The 19,733-nt window shown below is 49.6% G+C and overlaps 1 protein-coding gene across 2 annotated transcripts in view; it reads left to right on the forward strand.

The window, feature by feature from the left end:
* IL34 (interleukin 34) overlaps positions 1–19,733 on the forward strand; it is a 74,707-nt gene that overhangs the window by 3,879 nt on the left and 51,095 nt on the right. Inside the window, exon 1 of one of the 2 annotated variants that reach the window (XM_030924559.1) lies at positions 7,237–7,281. The exons of the other annotated variant lie outside the window; for it this stretch is intronic. The gene's annotated coding sequence lies outside the window, so the exon portion shown is untranslated. Of the gene's footprint in view, positions 1–7,236; positions 7,282–19,733 lie in introns of those variants that run through there. 2 annotated transcript variants of the gene reach the window in all.

Here is a 19,733-nt window from a genome sequence, read left to right on the forward strand (position 1 = left end):
CCCTGCATCTCAGGGGCCCTAATTGTACTCAAAATAAATAACTGCAAAGAGAGGGGTTCTCAGGACAGGCCTGGGTCAGGTAAGCCTGGCCTGGGAGTTGGGGCCCTGGTGCTGGGTTCTGGTCCCAGCCCTACCACCAGAGCATGTAGATCTTTCCTCCTTGCCTCAGAGGAGGACTCTGTTTCCCAGGTTGCAGTGCAGTGGTGTGATCTCGACTCACTGCAGTGCAGTGGTGTGATCTCGGATCTCTGCCTCCTGGGTTCAACGATTCTAATGCCTCAGCCTCCTGAGTAGCTGGGATTACAGGTGCGTGCCACCATGCCTGGCTAATTTTTGTATCTTTAGTAGAGATGGGGTTTCACCATGTTGGCCAGGCTGATCTCGAACACCTGACCTCAAGTGAACCACCCACCTCAACCTCCCAAAGTGCTGGGATTACTGGCGCCTGGTCCAGGGCTATTAGCCTTCTTTTTTTTTTTTTTTTAATTCTTCAGCTAAAAGAGGAAGAGGTGATTTATTATATGGTTGTTACACTCGGCCACAAATAAACACAGAAATAGTCCAGAATGTCACAAGTCCAGGGCAGAGGACCAACATGGGCCGTTTTGTTTATGAGCTAGGTGGGTCTAAGAGGTGATGGGCGATCAGAGGGCGATGAAGTTCTAGATCCATTGAGACAAGCTCTAGACAGTAGCATGCAGTCCCACAGCTTGTACCAGCAACCCCAGTGCCTGGCATTCCATGTCTCTGCTCCTGTGGCCTCCACAGTGCAACAAGCTGGCGGTTTACTTGGACCTCTGCCTCATCTTTCCTCTTTTGTGCTTCAGCCTACGCATTCACTTCTTCCTGCACTTGGCTCTCATGGTGCAGAGGTTTCCAGAAAATGGCGCTAAGGCTGAGAACGCAATTAGGCTTCTTACAGCTCTTTCCTTCTGGGGATTCTGTACAATGTTTCTGGAAGCCACAACTCCCCTTCCCCTGCCCCCAAGGCAATACTGTCCTGTGGCCTTCCCTGACCCAGCCGTAGGAGGGAGAGACATCTTGTCCCAGATGGGCAGTGTGGCGCTTTGACCTTGAGAGAGACTCCATGGAAGTCTGAGAACTGTGGCTTCCAGATGTGGGACAATCCTGGGGTGGTTCTGGGCCCCAGCTGTCATGCATGCTTGCGTATGAGGGCCACATCTCATAAGTAAGAGGCAGTGTCCCCTGGGACCTGGGTTGCAACTGGCCTGGGAACCTGCTTCCTGAGCTTCCCAGGGGCTGCCTGGAGAGCTCCGTCCGTGCATCCCAGCACGCCTGGAACACAGCCAGGCTTTCCCCTTGGGGTCCTCTCCACGTAGGGGGATGTGGATGGGTTGAGACTTGCCTATAGCTAGAAAGGTTCAGGTCAAAATGACGAATGGGAAAGGCCAAAGAGATGTGGACTTCCCAGCAGCCACTGGGAAAAGTCAGCGCTCTGCTGCAGTGCTCATGCCTCTCCCAGCATGAGAAAGTCCACACTCTGGCCAGGACTCCACCACCAAGTCCCAACTGCCCTTCGGTTTTGTCACCCAGGCATCTTCTCAATTATTCCTTTCTCTCTTTCCCAAGAACCAGCACTTTGCTGTTTCCTTGTCTTCCTGCTTTCTCTCTCTCTCTCTTTTTTTTTTTTTTTTTTTTTTTTTTGAGACAGAGCCTTGCTCTGTCACTGAGGCTAGAGTGCAATGGCACAATCTTGGCTCATTGCAACCTCTGCCTCCTTGGTGTAAGCGATTCTCCTGCCTCAGTCTCTGGAGTAGCTGGGATCACAGGCTCCCGCCACCACACCCGGCTAATTTTTGTATTTTTAGTAGAGACAGGGTTTCACCATGTTGGCCAGGTTGGTCTCGAACTCCTGACCTCAGGCAATCTGCCCGCTTTAGCATCTCAAAGTGCTGCGTATACAGGTGTGAGCCACCGTGCCCGAGCATCTTAATTATTTTTAAGGGTACAGTTCACTAGCGTTAAGAAAATCCATGTTGTTGTACCACAGATCGCCAGAACTTCTTTCATCTTGCCAAACAGAAACTCGCTCTCTATTAAATGACTCCCCAGACTCCCTATTTCCCTCCCCACAACCTCTGGGCACCACCTTTCAGATATCTGTCTTTGTGAGTTTCACCGCTGTAAGTGCCTCTTGTAAGTGGAATCATAATCATACAATATTTGTCTTTTTGTGACTGGCTCATTTCCCTTAGCATAATGTCCTCAAGGAGTTTTACTCTGTCATCCAGGATGGAGAGCAGTGGTACAAACATGGCTCACTGCAGGCTCAAACGATCCTCCCACCTCAGCCTCCCAGGTTGCTAAGACCACAGCCTTGTGCTACCATACCTGGCCAATTAAAAAATACTTTTTTTGAGGCTGGGCGTGGTGGCTCATGCCTGTAATCCCAGCACTTTGGGAAGCTGAGGCGGATGGATCATGAGGTCAGGAGATTGAGACCATCCTGGCCAACATGATGAAACCTTGTCTCTACTAAAAATACAAAAATTAGCCAGGCCTGGTGGTACGCACCTCTAGTCCCAGCTACTCAGGAGGCTGAGACAGGAGAATTGCTTGAACCCGGGAGGTGGAGGTTGCAGTGAACCGATATTGTGCCACTGTACTCCAGCCTGGGTGACAGAGGGAGACTCTGTTTTTTTTAGAGACAAGGTCTCCCTATGTTTCACAGGCTGGTCTTGAACTCCTGGGCTCAAGCAGTCCTCCCACTTCAGCCTCCGAAAGTGCTGGGATTACAGGCATGAGCCACTGCATCTGGCCTCCTTGCTTTTTGTTTTGTTTTGTTTTGTTTTGTTTTGGCTGGAGTGCAGTGGCGCGATCTCGGCTCACTGCACTTCAAGCTCCGTCTCCCGGGTTCACGCCTTTCTCCTGCCTCAGCCTACCAAGTAGCTGGGACTACAGGCGCCCACCACCACACCTGGCTAATGTTTGTATTTTTAGTAGAGACAGGGTTTCACTGTGTTAGCCAGGATGGTCTCAATCTCCCGACCTCGTGATCCACCCGCCTCGGCCTCCGAAAGTGCTGGGATTACAGGTGTGAGCCGTCGCGCCCGGCCCCGGCCTCCTTGTTTTTAAGGCTGAATGTGTGTGTATATACGCCGTATTTTGTTTATCTATTTACCTGTCGACAGATCCTTGGGTTGCTTGCATCTCTTGGCTATTGTGAATAATGCTTCTACAAACATGGGTGTACAAAAACCCCTTCAAGGCCGGGCCTGGTGGCTCACATCTGTAATCCAGCACTTTGGGAAGCAGAGACGGATCACTTGAATCCAGGAGTTGGAGATCAGCCTGGGCAACATGGAAAGACTTTGTCTCTACGAAAAATAACTGGTGGTGTGTGTGCCTGTAGTCCCAGCTGCCTGGGAGGCTTGAGTCCTGGAGGTTGAGGCTGCAGTGAGCTGTGTTTGTGCCACTGCCCTCCAGCCTGGGTGACAGAGCAAGATCCAGCCTCAAACCAAACCAAACTAAAACAAATGTGTTACCACTCAGAGGAGCCTTAATCCTAAGGCTCTGCCACCCCCTCCCATGGTGAAGGGCAGAGTGACGTGGGGTCGATGTGGGGTACGGAGGAATGGCAGGCACCGTCCTGGGCCTGCCCTCCAGCCTGGCATGTGTGTCTGCTGCTCACTGAATGCTCAGAGCTCCTTGCAAGGTACAAGTGAGTCTCCCCCGTTTTACAAATGGAGAAATCGAGGCATAGGGAAGTCTCCCAGCTTGCCCGTGGTCACACAGGCGGGAGGTGGCACTGGTAAGATGTGACCCCAGATGGGCTGTGCCCTGGTCCACCTGTGGCGGCCACCTGGTTTGGTCACTTTGCTGGCAGGCCCCCTGCTCTCCTGCAAGATAATCCAAGGTGTTGCCGGCTCCTTTGGCGGCTGCTGAGCTAGCCCTGGGGCCCTGCTCCTGCCTGCGTGAGATGGAGGGCCCTCCCAGAATGCTAGCTAGTGTCAGGGTCACCTAGGTCAGGGGGATCCAGGGGCTGGGGTCAGTCTTGCAACTCTCAGGGGTGGTCTCCTTCGGGGTCACTGCCTTCTCCCTGGCCAGGCCCTGGGTGGAGATCAATGCTGGAGGCCCTAGGGCAGCCACGGAGCAGTGACACAGCAAGGATTTGTGGGGATGGGGGCTGCTGAGAGCACCACACAGCCGCAGACTGTGCTGAGTTTTTTGTTTTGTTTTGTTTTGTTTTGTTTGTTTGTTTGTTTGTTTTGAGACAGATTCTTGCTGTCACCCAGGCTGGAGTGCAGTGGCGCCATCTCACCTCACTGCAAGCTCCGCCTCCCGGGTTCACGCCATTCTCCTGCCTCAGCCTCCCGAGTAGCTGGGACTACAGACGCCCGCCACCACGCCCGGCTAATTTTTCGTATTTTTAGTAGAGATGGGGTTTCACCGTGTTAGCCAGATGGTCTCGATCTCCTGACCTCGTGATCCGCCCGCCTCGGCCTCCCAGAGTGCTGGGATTACAGGCATGAGCCACTGCGCCCGGCCAACAGTGCTGAGTTTGAATCCCAGCTCTGCCACCTGCCGCCTATGGGACCTTGGCAGAGTCACCACGCCTCTCCAGTCCTACTTTCCTAAGCTTAAAATGGGGAAAAATAGAGAATCTCCCTACAATACACTACCCTACACCCTTCAGGATGGCTGCTATCGAAAAAAAACAAAAACAAAAAACAAAAAACAAAAAACAGAAAATGGCTGGGCGCCATGGCTCATGCCTGTAATCTCAGCACTTTGGGAGGCCGAGATGAGCGGATCACTTAAGGCCAGGAGTTAGAGACCAGCCTGGCCAACATGGCGAGATCCTGGCTCCACTAAAAATACAAAAATTAGCGGGGCATAGTGGTGCACGCCTGTAGTCCCAGTTACTCAGGAGGCTGAGGAATAAGAATCACTTGAACCCAGGAAGCGGAGGTTTCAGTGAGCAGAGGTGATGCCACTGCTCTCCAGCCTGGGTGACAGAGTGAGACTCTGTCTCAAAAGCAAACAGAAAACAATATGTGTTGGTGGGATGTGGAGGAACTGGCACCTTGAGCACAGTTGGTGGGGATGTTAATTGGTGCAGCTGCTATGGAAACTAGTTTAGTGGTTCCTGAAAAAAATTAACAAATGGAGCCAGGTGCGGTGGCTCATGCCTGTAATCCCAGCACTTTGGGAGGCTGAGGTGGGTGGATCACCTGAGGGTCAGGAGTTCAAGACCCAAGACCAGTTTGGCCAGCATGGCGAAACCCCATATCTACTAAAAATACAAATATTAGCCAGGCACATGCCTGTAATCTCAGTTACTCAGAAGGCTGAGGCAGGAGAATCACTTGAACCCGGGAGGTGGAGGTTGCAGTGAGCTGAGATTGCACCATTTCACTCCAAGCCTAGGCAACAAGAGTGAAATTTCATTTAAAAAAAAAAAAAATTAAAGATAGAATCACCATACAATTCAGCAATCCCACTTCTGGATATATACCAAAAAGAATTAAAAGCAGAGTCTCAAAGAGATATTTGCACACCCATGTTCATAGCAGCACCCATCACAGTAGCTAAAAAGGTAGAAGCAATTCAAGTGTTCATCAACAGATGAATGGAAAAAAAAATGTGCCATAAATATACACAATGTGGTATGATTCAACCTTACAAAGGAAGGGAATTCTGACACATGCTACAACATGAATGAACTTTGGGGAAATCATGTTCAGTGAAATTAGCCAAGCACAAAAGATAAATACTGTATGATTCTACTTATGTAAGGGGCTAGACTAGCCAGACTCATAGAAACAGAAAGTAGAATGTTTCTATGGTGGTTGCCAGGGGCTGGGGGTGGGGAAGGAGGAATAGATATAAAGTTTTGGTTTTATAAGATGAAAAGTTCTGGAAATGGATGGTGGTGATGGTAACACAATAATATAAATGTATTTAATGCCACTGGAAAAAAAATGCTAGCTGAGAGTGGTGGCAGGCACCTGTAATCCCAGCTACTTGGGAAGCTGAGGCAGGAGAATCGCTTGAACACAGGAGGTGGAGGTTGCAGTGAACCGACATCACACCACTGCACTCCAGCCTGGGCAACAGGAAACAGAGTGATTCACGAAAAAAAAAAAAAAAAAAGGTTGAGTTGGTCAAATGTTTTTTAACTTTTATTTTAGGTTCAGGGGTACGCATGCAGGTTTGTTACACAGGCCACCTCATGTCATCAGGGTTTGTTGTACAGATTTTTTCATCACCCATGAATTAAGCCCACTATCCAATAGTCATCTTTTCTGCTCCTTTCCCTCCTCCCACCCTCCCTCCTCAGACCCCAGCGTCTGTTGTCCCCTTTGTATGTCTGTGAGTTCTCATTATTTAGCTCCCACTTTTGCAGTATTTGATTTTCTGCTCTGTGCTACTTTGCTGAGGATAATGGCCTCCAGCTCCATCCATGTTCCTGCAAAAGACGTGATCTCATTCTTTTTTATAGCTGTGGTACATTTTACCTTTTGTGGGTTTTTTTCCTTTTTTTTTTTTTTTTTTTGAGACAGAATTTCGCTCTTGTTGCCCAGGGTGGAGTGCAGTGGCGCGACCTTGGTTCACTGCAACCTCCGCCTACTGGGTTCAAGTGATTCTCTTGCCTCAGCCTCCTGAGTAGCTGGGACTACAGGCGCCCACCACCACACCCAGCTAATTTTTGTATTTTTAGTAGAGACGGGGTTTCACCATGTTGGCCAGACTGGTCTTGAACTTCTGACCTCAAATGACCGTCCTGCCTTGGCCTCCCAAAGTGTTGGGATTACAGGCATGAGCCACCGCACCCGGCCTTACCATGATTTTTAAAAACAAGGGAAAAAATAGTAGGTCCTTTACAGGGTTGGTGAGGACTGGATGAGGCAACGCATGTGAGTTGTGTTATTAGCATCAGGTCTGCGGGAATCCAAGGCTTTCTGCCTTCAGGGAGGTGTTGCCAGAGAGCTGGACGGACCCACGCAGGGGAGGGGCATCTGTGTTCCTGTGGAAGTCATTACTCCATTCCGCAGAAGCTGCTCACGGAGGGAGAGGGCTGGGGTTCAGGGAACCCTTCCTGGAGACTTGATGAGGCCCTGCTTGGGAGATTCCTAGCATGTGTGGGATGGGCAGATTCCAGACATTGGAAAGTCCCTGGCAGAAAAATCACTCCCACTAAGGGGCAGTTGTAGGGAGGAGGTTTGGGCTCACCCTAGAGAACTCATGATCAGAGATGTCTGCATGAGGAACAGAGGCTGCTTTGTGAAGTGGGGAGCTCTCCATTAGTGGAGGCAGGTAAGGGGGTGCCTGTGCGAGGTGGGGGTGGAGCCAAGGCTGTGTACCTCCAAGGCTGTGCACCTCTCTGATGTGACCCAGTCCAGACAAAAATTGTATATAACAAGCCAGTGTAAAGGCAGTGCTCGGGTCAGAGGGAGGGGAAGCCAGGTGGGAGGCTTGTGCTAGGTCTAGCCCAATAGCACAGAAGTAGCTGGTGCTGTTTCCACTGGGCCAGGTGCTGTGTTAAGCTAAACAGGCTTGATCTCAGATCCTCACCACAGCCCTGTGCAGTAGGGGCTATCAACACCTGGGAACCAAGGCTCAGAGGTTAAGTCACCTGCCCAAGGTTAGCCAGCAGTTGGCGTTGCTGGGATTCGAACCCAGGCAGTCCAGCTTGAGCCCTCCATCCTGAGTGGTAATCTCCCAAACCCATCCCCCCACAAGCTGGCCTCTCCCTGCCCCCTGTGCCAGCCCCTGGCAGCCAGTTCCTGGGGTCAGGGGTGCACTGCCACCCCCACAGTACAGATGTAGCTGCTGTACACCCCCGCCGCTGGTGCGCTGCCCCTCCCTCTGGCTGCCTTCACACTGTCAGCTGGCTGCTCTGTGGATCCAGAGCCCACCCCAGCCTGCTCGGGTATCCGGGGTCTCAGGACAGCACTGTGGGGACCATGCCGATCGAGACTGGGAGAGACAGGCTCCGTGTCACTCAACACCTTCCATCTCCTGCCATTCAATGAGACACTCCTAATAACTCTCTTCCAGGCCTCAAAGTCTGTTCCATAGCCGTTGAGCTAATTTTGCCTTTTGTGCAATTGTGTTTTCCAGCTCAGCTCTCTGGGTGCCAAGACCTTGTCCACATGATTCAATTTGTCCAACTCCAGCCTGGCCCCTGATAGGCCATAAACACCATTCCTGATGGCAGTGATCCAGTGCCCTCCTTTGTCCCCAGAGCTGAGGCAGGATGACCACCACACTTATAGCTAGGACAGAGGGTGACTCTGGCAGGGACAGCAGTTTATCCAGAATGACCCAGTTAGCCAGGTGTGGTGTCACGTACCTATAGTCCCAGCTACTCAGGAGGCTGAGGTGGGAGGATCGCTTGAGCCCAGGAGGTCGAGGCTTCAGTGAGCCATGATCACACCATTGCACTCCAGCCTGAGTAGTGGAGTGAGATCCTGTCTCTTAAAAAAAAAAAAAAAAAGGTCCTCACCGTCCTTCCAACCCGCCCTTGTTAGCTTGGGTGGCAGTCACCTTGTATGAAGGCACCGGGAGCTGTCATTTACCTCTGTGCCAGGCAGGGTGCTGAGCCCTATACAGGCACCATCTCCCCGGATTCTTACAGGGCCCAGCCTGTGACGTGCAGCTGATATTCCCATACTGCAGATGAGGAAACTGAGGATCGGAGAGTTTAAGTCATGCCTAGGAGCCCGGCTTCTCCCCTCCCCCTGCTGTGGCCCGGAGGCTCTGTGCTGGGGCTGGGCTGGGTCCCACGGCAGTGATGTTTGTGCTCCTTGCGGCTTGGAGGAGCAAAGTGCATTTGATCTTTCTCTTCTCACCACCGTCCTGGGTGGGGGCCCCGGTAGTACTAGGTAGTGATGAAGAAGCTGCGTAGGGTCTCCTCCAAGTTTCCACATGGGAAGGGGCACAGGGGCAGTGGGGAGGTGGTGGTCCTTCTACTCCCCCACCACCTGCTCCAGGCTCATTCTTGTCTCTACTACACTGGATCACTCCATAGCCCTCCCTCTGGCTTCCCAGACCCCAGTGCAGTCATGCAATGCACCAAAGGCCAGCAGACCCACTGGCCTGGCTGAGGCTGGGCTGGGGCCAGGCGCTTTCCAATGTCTCCTCACAGACAGGAAACCTTTGTTGGATGATGTCACTGGAGCGGGTGCCTCCTGTTCTACTCGCCCTCGCTCCTCTCCCTAGTGCACCCCACCCTGACCACCTCCTGAGGTGTAATAGAAGGCCTCTCCTCTCTCTGCCTGTGAGAATCAGGTGGCAACATAACTTTTGACTCTTGTGCTGCTGTGACAGAGTTCTGGGACCCTTAACCCGACCCTGGAAGGTGTGGCTGTAAACCCCAGAGGAGGAAGCGTGGCAGGCTCAGGTCTCTGAGACTTGAATCCTGGGCTCTCTGCCTGCAAAGCCTACTCCAGTTGCTGAATAATTATTTTAAAAATAGCTTTTAAACTTCCTTAAAAAAATCAGTAGACTTTTACAAAGCAGTTTTATTTATTTATTGGTTTATTTTTTCTTTTTCTTTTTCTTTCTTTCTTTCTTTTTTTTTTTTTTTTGAGATGGAGTCTCACTCTGTTGCCCAGGCTGGAGTGCAGTGGCACGATCTTGGCTCACTGCAGCCTCTGCCTCCTGGGTGCAAGCGATTCTCCTGCCTCAGCCTCCTGAGTAGCTGGGATTACAGGCACATGCCACCACGCCCGGCTAATTTTTGTATTTTTAGTAGAGACGGGGTTTCACCATGTTGGTCAGGCTGGTCTTGAACTCCTGACTTAATGATCTGCCCACCTCGGCCTCCCAAAGTACTGCGATTACGGGCGTGAGCCACTGCGCCCGGCCGTATTTTTAAATTTTTCTTAAACACAAGTTTTATTCTTTTTCTTTTTTTAATAAATAGAGACGGGGTTTTACCATATTGGCCAGGCTGGTCTTGAACTCCTGGCCTCAAGCGACCCTCCTGTGTCAGCCTCCCAAAGCGTTTGGATTACAGGCGTGAGCCACTGCGCCCGGCCGTATTGTCCATTTTTTAACTGGGTTGTTTGTTTTCTTATTGTGGAGTTTTAAGAGTTTTTTTTTTGTATATTTTAGATACAAGGTCTTTATAAATATGTCTTTTGCAAATATTTTATCATTTTTCCTAGCAATAGTGTCTTTTGCAGAACAGAAGCTTTTAATTTTAATAAAGTCTAATGTCAATTTTTTATTTCAAGGATCATGCTTTTGGTATATAGAAAAACATCACCAAGCCCAAGATCAGTTAGATTTTCTTCCTATGTTATCTTCTAGAAGTTTTATAGCTTTGCATTTTATGTTTAGGTTCGTTTCATTTTGAACACATTTTTGTGAAAGGTCTAAGGTCAGACCTTAGAATCAAGATTTCTTAGTACCTAGTTTGTTGTTGTTGTTGTTGTTGTTGTTGTTTTTGAGACAAGAACTCACTCTGTTGTCCAGGCTGGAGTGCAGTGGCACGATCGTGGCTCAGGCAGTCTCGAACTCTGGGCTCAAGTGATCCTCCCACCTCAGCCTCCTGAGTAGCTGGGACTATGGGTGCATGCCACCATGCTGGGCTATTTTTTTCTTTTTTTTTTTTTTTTGTGGTGACGGGGCCTTGCTGTGTTGCCCAGCCTGATCTCAGACTCCTGCCCTCAAGCAATCCTCCTGCTTTAGCCTCTCGGAGCACTAGGATCAGAGGTGTGAGCTAGTGCACCTGGCAATATCTAGATTTTTTTTGCATGTGGACGATCAATCATTCCAGCACCATTTGTTGAAAGAGTATCCTTTTGCCATTGAATTGCCTTTGCTCCTTTGTCAAAGATCAGTTGACTCTATTTGTGTGGGTTTATTCTTGGTTCCCTATTGTTCCATTGATCTATTTGTCTGTTCTTTCACCAATACCACACTATCTTAATTGCTATAGCTTTAAATAAGTCTTGAAGGCAGGGAGTGTCAGTTCTCTAATTCTGTTCTTTTTCAGCATTGTGTTGTCCTTCTAGGTCTTTTGCTACCCCATGTAAACTTTAGAATCACCTTATAGATATCACAAAATAACTTTCTGGGATTTTGATTGTGTTGCATTGAATCTACAAAGTTGGGAAGAACAAATATCTTAACAATATTGAATCATCCTATCCATGAACATGGAATATCTCTCCATTTATTTAGACCTTCTCTGCTTTCTTTCATCAGGGTTGTATAGTACTCCTCATACAGATCTTGTGCATATTTTGTTAGATTTATAGTGAAGAATTTCACAGGCTGTGATATGGAGCCAGGGAGAGTGAGTTGCTGCACAGCAGGCATCTGTGTGGCAGATCTGGGCCAAATCAACTTCCCCCCGCGTCTTCCTCCCAGGCTGGAGGTCACTCTCCTCCACATGGCATTGGGCACACTGGCATCCCATTTCCCCCCACTGCCTCAGAAACTGGAGCCCCTGCAGCCACCCATATGCCTCTCTGTACCCGTCCCCCGCACCCTTCCAAAAATATTTGTGTCCAGTTGCAGTTGCAGTGAGGGTGGAGCGGCTATTATCTGTGTGTGTCATGCTTATAGTAATGACAGCTTACCACTGACTGCAATTTTCATTGCCTCTTTATTTAAAAAATTGTGTTTTTTTGTAGAGACAGGGTCTGGCTATGTTGCCCAGGCTGGTCTCAAACTCCTGGTCCCAAGTGATTTCCCTTGGCCTCTCAAAGTGTTGGGATTACAGGCATGAACCACCGCGCCCAGCCTCATTCCCATTTCACAGAGGAGGATGGGACTCTGAAGCTAGACCTGTGCTTGTACCCATAATACGCTGTTACCCCCACAGGCCCCGGCACCCAGGGTATAGGCACACTCAGTAGAGGTCGTCCCCAGCTCAACCTGTTTGTATGTAGATCACTTGAGCAGCTCAGGTGGGTGCCTGCTGCTTAACCCTCCTAGTGAACTGAGCCCCTTCTCCTCTGTTGCGCTCTGGGATAGTTCCCAAGTGGCACTGCTTTGGGTCATTACTGACTTCCTTATTTCCTAGTGGCCCATCTCCTAAAGTGAAGTTACCCCCTCACAGAGTTCAGGCAGTTTTTTAGCTTTTTCTTTTTTCTTTTTTTTTTTTTTGAGACAGTTTCGCTCTTGTTGCCCAGGCTGGAGTGCAATGGTGTGATCTCGGCTCACCGCAACCTCCGCCTCCCAGATTCAAGCGATTCTCCTGCCTCAGCCTCCCTAGAAGCTGGGATTACAGGCATGCGCCACCACACCTGGCTAATTCTGTATTTCTAGTAGAGACGGGGTTTCTCCATGTTGGTCAAGATGGTCTCGAACTCCGACCTCAGGTGATCCACCCACCTCGGCCTCCCAAAGTGCTGGGATTACAAGCATGAGCCACCGCGCCTGGCCAGCTTTTTCCTTTTTTTCTGGAGACAGTGTCTTGCTCTGTGGTCCAGGCTGTAGTCCAGTGGCACTATCATGGCTCCCTGCAGCCTTGAGCCCCGGGGCTCAAGCAATATTCCTGCCTCAGCCTCCCATGTAGCTGGGACCACTGGCACATGCCACCATGCCTGGCTAATCATTAATTTTATTGTAGAGATGGAGTCTCTCCATGTTGCCCAGGCTGGTCTCGATCTCCTGGGCTCAAGTGATCCTTTTGCCTTGGTCTCTCAAAGTGCTGGGGTTACGAGTGTGAACCACTGCTCCCAGTCCAGTTTTTTAGTTCTTGTTACAAATTGCCAAGTAAGGACTAATCCAGAAAGACTGGAGTATTTTATCAATGAACACGTTTCAAACATATGTATCTCCTACAAAATGCAGCTCTTCAATTCCTTGTTTTTTTTTTTTTTTTTTTTTTTTTTTTTTTTTTTTTTTGAGGCGGAGTCTCGCTGTGTCGCCCGGACTGGAGTGCAGTGGCCAGATCTCAGCTCACTGCAAGTTCTGCCTCCCGGGTTTACGCCATTCTCCTGCCTCAGCCTCCCGAGTAGCTGGGACTAGAGGCGCCCGCCACCTCGCCCGGCTAGTTTTTGTATTTTTAGTAGAGACGGGGTTTCACCGTGTTAGCCAGGATGGTCTCGATCTCCTGACCTCATGATCCGCCTGTCTCGGCCTCCCAAAGTGCTGGGATTACAGGCTTGAGCCACCGCGCCCGGCCTAGCTCTTCAATTCCTAAAGGCAGAATGTGTTTTCTTACGTGATGACAGACACTCTATACAGATGTGAGCAATGTTATCTATTAAATCTATTTAATGGTACCCATTAAATCTATTAAATTTATTTAATGGTACCTGCATCTATTAAATGGTACCCATTTTGTTGTCAAGGATGTGATTCTTTATATAGCTGTCCCTCTCCGGAATAGGCCAGGAAATGCCTGGGTGGCCTAGGCCTTGGAGGGGCAGTTCTTTTTTTTTGAGATGGAGTTTTGCTCTTGTCGCCCAGGCTGGAGTGCAATGGCACAATCTCGGCTCACTGTAACCTCCGCCTCCTGGGTTCAAGCAAGTCTCCTGCCTCAGCCTCCCAAGTAGCTGGTAGCTGGGATTACAGGTGCCTGCCACCATGCCTGGCTAATTTTTTGTATTTTTAGTAGAGACGGGGTTTTGCCATGTTGGCCAGGCTGATCTCAAACTCCTGACCTCAGGTGATCTGCCCGCTTCGGCCTCCCAAAGTGCTGGGATTACAGGCGTAAGGCACCGCGCCTGGTCAAAGGGCAGTTCCTTAAAGGGTCTGGGATGCTTCTCCATCTTGGCATGGCTCAAACCATCCGTCCCCCAGAACCTCCTGCCAGGCAGGCCCTTCTAGGCACACCATCCTCCATCAGCGACCCCTTAGAGGTCACCTTCCTATATCACAGGACTTGAGGGAATGGTTGGCATCCTGGCCTTTAGCTTTTGCCTCCAGTTCACCTTGCAAATTAGTATTTAGTAAACTAATGTTTTCCTCAGGCCACACCCCTGCTCAAGAACCTGCACTGCTCCTGGTGCTTCTGTCAACTAAAGAAAAAAAAAATCAATCTTTTGGCTGGGCGCGGTGGCTCACACCTGTAATCCCAGCACTTTGGGAGGCCAAGGCTGGTGGATCACCTGAGGTCAAGAGTTTGAGACCAGCCTGGCCAACATGGCAAAACCCCGACTCTATTAAAAATACAAAAATTAGCCAGGTATGGTGGTGCACACCTATAATCCCAGCTACATGGAAAGCTGAGGTAGGAGAACTGCTTGAATCCAGGACACGGAAGCTTCAGTGAGCCAAGATTGTGCCACTGCACTCCAGCCTGGGCGACAGAGTGAAACTCCGCCTCATAAACTAAAAAATAAAAATCAATCTTTTGGCCGGGTGTGGTGGCTCAAGCCTGTAATCCCAGCACTTTGGGAGGCCGAGACGGGCGGATCACGAGGTCAGGAGATCGAGACCATCCTGGCTAACACAGTGAAACCCCGTCTCTACTAAAAAATACAAAAAAAAAAAATTAGCCGGGCGAGGTGGCGGGCACCTGTAGTCCCAGCTACTCGGGAGGCTGAGGCAGGAGAATGGCGTCAACCCGGGAGGCGGAGCTTGCAGTGAGCTGAGATCCGGCCACAGCACTCCTGCCTGGGCGGCAGAGCAAGACTCCGTCTCAAAAAAAAAAAAAAAAAAAAAAAAAAAAATCAATCTTTTAAAGAATTAAAATTAGTTTTATTCAGAAGTCTTACTGAGGGCAATAGACGGATGCTTGCAGTCCAGGAGCAGTTCTGTCAGACTGCTCTAAGGCAGGGTTTCAGCTCATCGCTCATACACAGGTAGTAGGGGTTCAGAAGGTGCAAAATCACGTCAGGCCTGCTCAGAAGTTACATTAAAGTAGAACCACATCAAGGGTGAGTGTAAGAGTCCATCTGGTTATAGATTAGAGGCATTATCACTAACCTTGTAAGATGTTATCTTATGTTCAGCAAAAGGCAAGGCTAGGGTCACGCATGTTTTAAGGAATATACTGACTCAGGCAAGAGATGGCGGGGGGTGAAGTACTCTATCCTGTTTTGTCTTCAAGCATCTTTCTGGAGAGCTGCATGTTGTCAGAGAGCCAGGGGGCTTTGTGAAATTCTGCTGGCAAGCAGAAATGAGCAAACAGGACTTCTTAGGTTTATTACTTTGTCTTACACCTGTTATGTCAAGAACTGCCTGCCTTTCCTTCCTTCCTTCCTTCCTTCCTTCCTTCCCTGCACTTCACTCCGACTACCTCCTTCCACTACTTCGATTCTTCCTCCTTCCTACCTTCCTTTCTCTTCTCTTCTTTCTTTCTCTTCTTTCTTTCTTTCTTTCTTTCTTTCTTTCTTTCTTCTTTCTCTTCTTTCTTTCTTCTTTTTCTTTCTTTCTTTCTTTCTTTCTTTCTTTCTTTCTTTCTCTCTCTCTTTCTTTCTTTCTTTCTTTTCTCTCTCTCTCTCTCTCTTTCTTTCTTTCTTTTCTTCTCTCTTTCTCTCTCTCTCTCTTTCTTTAACAAAGTCTCATGGTGAGATCTAGGCTCACTGCAACCTCTGCCTCCCGGGTTCAAGCGATTCTGCTACCTCCTCTCCCAAGTAGCTGGGATTACAGGTGTGCGCCAACACGCCCAGTTAATTTTTGTATTTTTTTTTTTTTAGTAGAGATGGGGTTTCGCCATGTTGCCCAGGCTGGTCTCGAACTCCTGACCTCAAGTGATCTGCCTATCTTGGCCTCCCTAAGTGCTGGGATTACAGGCGTGAGCCACTGTCATCTGGTCCCAATCCCTTTTTAATCAGAAGCCAGCCTTCTGCTGGGTTTCCCAGCAGCCCCAGGTGGGGTGGGGACAGAGGGAATGAAAGGCTGTCTTCCCTTACCTGGAAGGGGCCTTCTCATGGCCCTGGCAGAGCCAAAGATGCCCTTGTCCAATTGGCTGCCTGGCCAGAGACAACGAAACTGAGCTGCCAGCCCCAGCCTGAGCCCAGACAGAGAGGGCCTCACGGAGACCAAAGGGTGAGGGCCACACACGTTCCAGCTTTTGAGGAAGTAAAGATGGCAAACCCAACCGTGGTGAAGTGGAATCACTCCTTTCCAGGCCCAACAGCTCTGGGCTACAGCTGGAGTGGACTGCCCTGACAAATTCAAGGTAGGGCATGCAGCCCCTGTGTTGAGACTCCGAAGTTGCCAGACTCAGGTCTCCCCACTCCAGTGCCAGATCCTCATGGGTGCAGTGAGCCGTGGAGGCCAGGCTCCTTTGGCCTCACAATCAGGCTTTTGAGCTGCACAGAACTGCTGGGCTGGGGGAATGTGGTCTCTTCCTTTGCTTTCAGACCCTTGCTGGGAATGTAGAGTTACAGCAAGAGCAATCTAGATTTCATACTTGCTCCCCAGCTTGCCAGCTGCATGGCTTTAGGCAAGTTGCCAAACTCTCTGAGCTTTGGTTTCCTTATCTTTAAAATGAGGTTGAACCGGGAGCAGTGGCTCACACCTGTGGTCCCAGCTACTCAGGAGGCTGAGGTGGAAAGATCACTTGGGCCCTGCAGTGAGCCGTGATCATGCCACTGCATTCTGGCCTGGGCAACAGAGCCAGACCATCTCAAAAATAAAATAAATTAAAATGAGAGTGAGGATTCCTAGCTTTGGAATTGATGTGTGTGTGTGTGTGTGTGTGTGTGCGTGTGTGTATGTGTCAGGGGAGGGGTGGTAGCCGTAGTAGGGAGGGAGAATTAAATGACATAAAGTGACTAACATTAACTATTAATTAACTAATTAATTAATTTTTAGAGATGAGATCTCCTTATGTTGCCCAGGCTGATCTTGAACTCCTGAGCTCAAGGGATCCTCCCGCTTCAGTCTCCCAAGTGACTGGGACACTAGGTGTGCACCGTGCCCAGCAGATTTTATTATTGTTGTTGTTGTTACTATTCTTATCCTTTTTCCCTGTAGTTACTTTATTCCAGCGGAGGTAGCCTCAGCTTTGTCCTGGGGGGCATTGTCAGCGTGAATCCATGTTTCATGGCCCCCAAACATCGCTGAAATGAGGTAGCACTATCTCTGTGGCCCTCCAACCCAGCCCTGAGTGGGAGTCCGGGCTGTTTTTCTCTCATTCTACTAGTTTTTCCATGAGCATCTCCTGTGTGGCCACCAGGGAGCTGGGCCCTGTGACTGACATCCGCGCTGTAGTTCCACTGGAGAAAAAAAAGACTAAAAAAATCAGTGCAAAAACAAGGAAATGTAAGAGACAGTTCACAGCCAGATGGAAGATTTGCTAGTTTGAAGAGAAACACCATAAAACACGTTCAAATTTAGATACAACATAATAAATATACCATTTATTTATTTTGTATTTATTATTATTTTTTTGAGATGGAGTTTCGCTCTTGTTGCCCAGGCTGGAGTGCAGTGGCGTGATCTCTGTTCACCGCAACCTCCACCTCTCGGGTTCAAGCAATTCTCCTGCTTCAGCCTCCCGAGTAGCAGGGACTACAGCCATGTGCCACCACACCAGGCTAATTTTGTATTTTTAGTAGAGACGGGGTTTCTCCATGTTGGTCAGGCTGGTCTCGAACTCCCGACGTCAGGTGATCTGCCTGCCTCAGCCTCGCAGAGGGCTGGGGTTACAGGTGTGAGTCAACGCACCCGGCCTATGTATTTTTTAGTGGCAGGGTCTCACACTGTCACCCAGACTGGAGTACAGTGGCATGATCTTGGCTCACTGTAGCCTCAACCTCCTGGGCTGAGATGATCCTCCCACCTCATCCTCCTGAATAACTAGGACTACACACAGGTGTGCACCACCATGCCCAGATAATTTTAAAATTTTTTCTGTAGAGACAGGTTCTCATCATGTTGCCCAGGCTGGTCGTGAACTCCTGGGCTCAAGTGATCCTCCTGCTTCAGCCTCCCAAAGGGCTGTGATTGCAGGTGTGCGCCATTGTGCCTGCCTGATTCTTTCTATTGCTGAGTAGATTCCATCGTATGGACATACCACAATTTTTTCCCTTGTTGATACATGTTAGCAGAAAAGACATGACAGCCCTTGACTATGGCCTGCCTGCATTAATTGCTTTAATTAGCACAATGAAGCTCTGAGGTGCCTGGAATTCAGTGGGACTGATGTTCCAGTGGAGGAGAAATACGTGAAACTATGAGTGAATGATTATTTAATTACAGTTGCCCATCGCTTTGGAAGATGTAACAGCAAATCTGACCATGAACCAGAATAGCAGAGCCTGTAAGCCAGGCCCTCGGAGGGGCAGGGATGTCCCCCACCAGCATCCTTTGAAGAGCAAGACTTGAACCCAAAATAAAAAAATGTAAGGCCAAACCTGGGAACACACCTTTGCAGACAAACAGCCCTTGTGTGCCTAAGACTGTCCTCACAAGTGGGGACCTCTGCAAACACCCATTTCCCCTACACCACTGGCCCCACCGAATTTGAGGAGGACTTTCTCAAGTTCCATTTTTCAGATGGGTAAAGTGAGGCCTGGAGAAAGAAAATGATTTGCTCTCTAGGTCCCAAGTCAGGAGGGGGAAACCAAAACCAGGCGTCCAGCAGCCTGTGGGTGTCTGCCTAAGTCCTCATAGTCCATCCTCTGTCTGTTGACACATTTGAAACAAAGATGCTCTGTTCACCAAGAATTCCATTTTCCCCATTGTTCTCCACTAGGGACATTTCTGAGTTAGTCAAAAAGGGACTGGTTCAGCCCAATCCCTGGCAGTGGATCAGCCGTGCCAGGTCTAGATTGGACTCAAAAAGTCAGGAGACAGAAAGGAGTTAGGGAAAGTCCGATAAGGAGCTCCCGTCCTGGTGCCCAGGAACAAAGTGATGTGCAGGATACTTCCAGTAGGCTGAAGGAAGAGCGGGGACCGAGGGCCTGGGGACACAAAAAGCCAGCCCCTTGGAGAGGCTGGCAGCCTCCTGTGGCTCAAGGGCTGAAGTCAAAGAGCCTGGGGGTTTGTGTGCATGCGTGCATGTGTGTGTGCGCATGTCTCTGTGTGTTGGGGGTGTTCTGCTGCTGGTGACGGAGGGGGCAAGGCCTCTCAGAGCCAGGATTAGGCTGGTGGGGGAAGGGAGAAGGGTGTTTTGCTTATTGGAAATAGCAGGTGCAAAGGGGCTGAGGCCAGTCAGTCATCAGGGAGAGGAGTGGGGACTGCAGAGGTGATCTGACCCTCTGGAGATCCTGGATCTGTGGAGCAAAGGATCCCAAGGGCCTTGCCCTGGCAGAGGGGAAGCTGTCTGTCCTATGGGAAGAAAGGCTGTTCTGAGTCTCTGAGGACAAGAGGGCCCTTGCGAGGTTGAGAAGAGTCCAGGACCCTCCTCTTTCTCATCAAATGCAAGTGTCCCACTTCTATATAATTCAAATTTTTTAATAACTTTTTATTGTGGTAAATACATACATGAAACATAAAACTATTTGAGCCATTTTTAAGTGTACAATTCAGTCACATCGAATTGCATCGAATGCACATCAGTGCATTCGCTGTGTTGTGTAATCATCATCGCTATCCAGTTCCAGAACATTTTCATCATCCCAAACGAAACTCTACCCATTGAACAACTCCTCTTCCCTTCTTTCCAGCCCTGGTAACCTCTATGCTGCTTTCTGCCTTTATAAATTAGCCTTTTCTAGATAACTCAGTTTATAAGCAATTTAAGAAAACAGCTCATTGAGGTTCTTTTTGTTTTTTACACTGAGCCCTGCCCTGCCCTCCCCTCCCCTCCCCTCCCCTCCCCTCCTCTCCTGTTTCATGGAGTTTCACTCTTGTTGCCCAGGCTGGAATGCAGTGGCGCAATCTCGGCTCACCGCCACCTCTGC

The sequence above is a fragment of the Rhinopithecus roxellana genome, chromosome 20 (assembly GCF_007565055.1).
Source record: "Rhinopithecus roxellana isolate Shanxi Qingling chromosome 20, ASM756505v1, whole genome shotgun sequence".
In the NCBI taxonomy this organism is placed as follows: Eukaryota; Metazoa; Chordata; class Mammalia; order Primates; family Cercopithecidae; genus Rhinopithecus; species Rhinopithecus roxellana.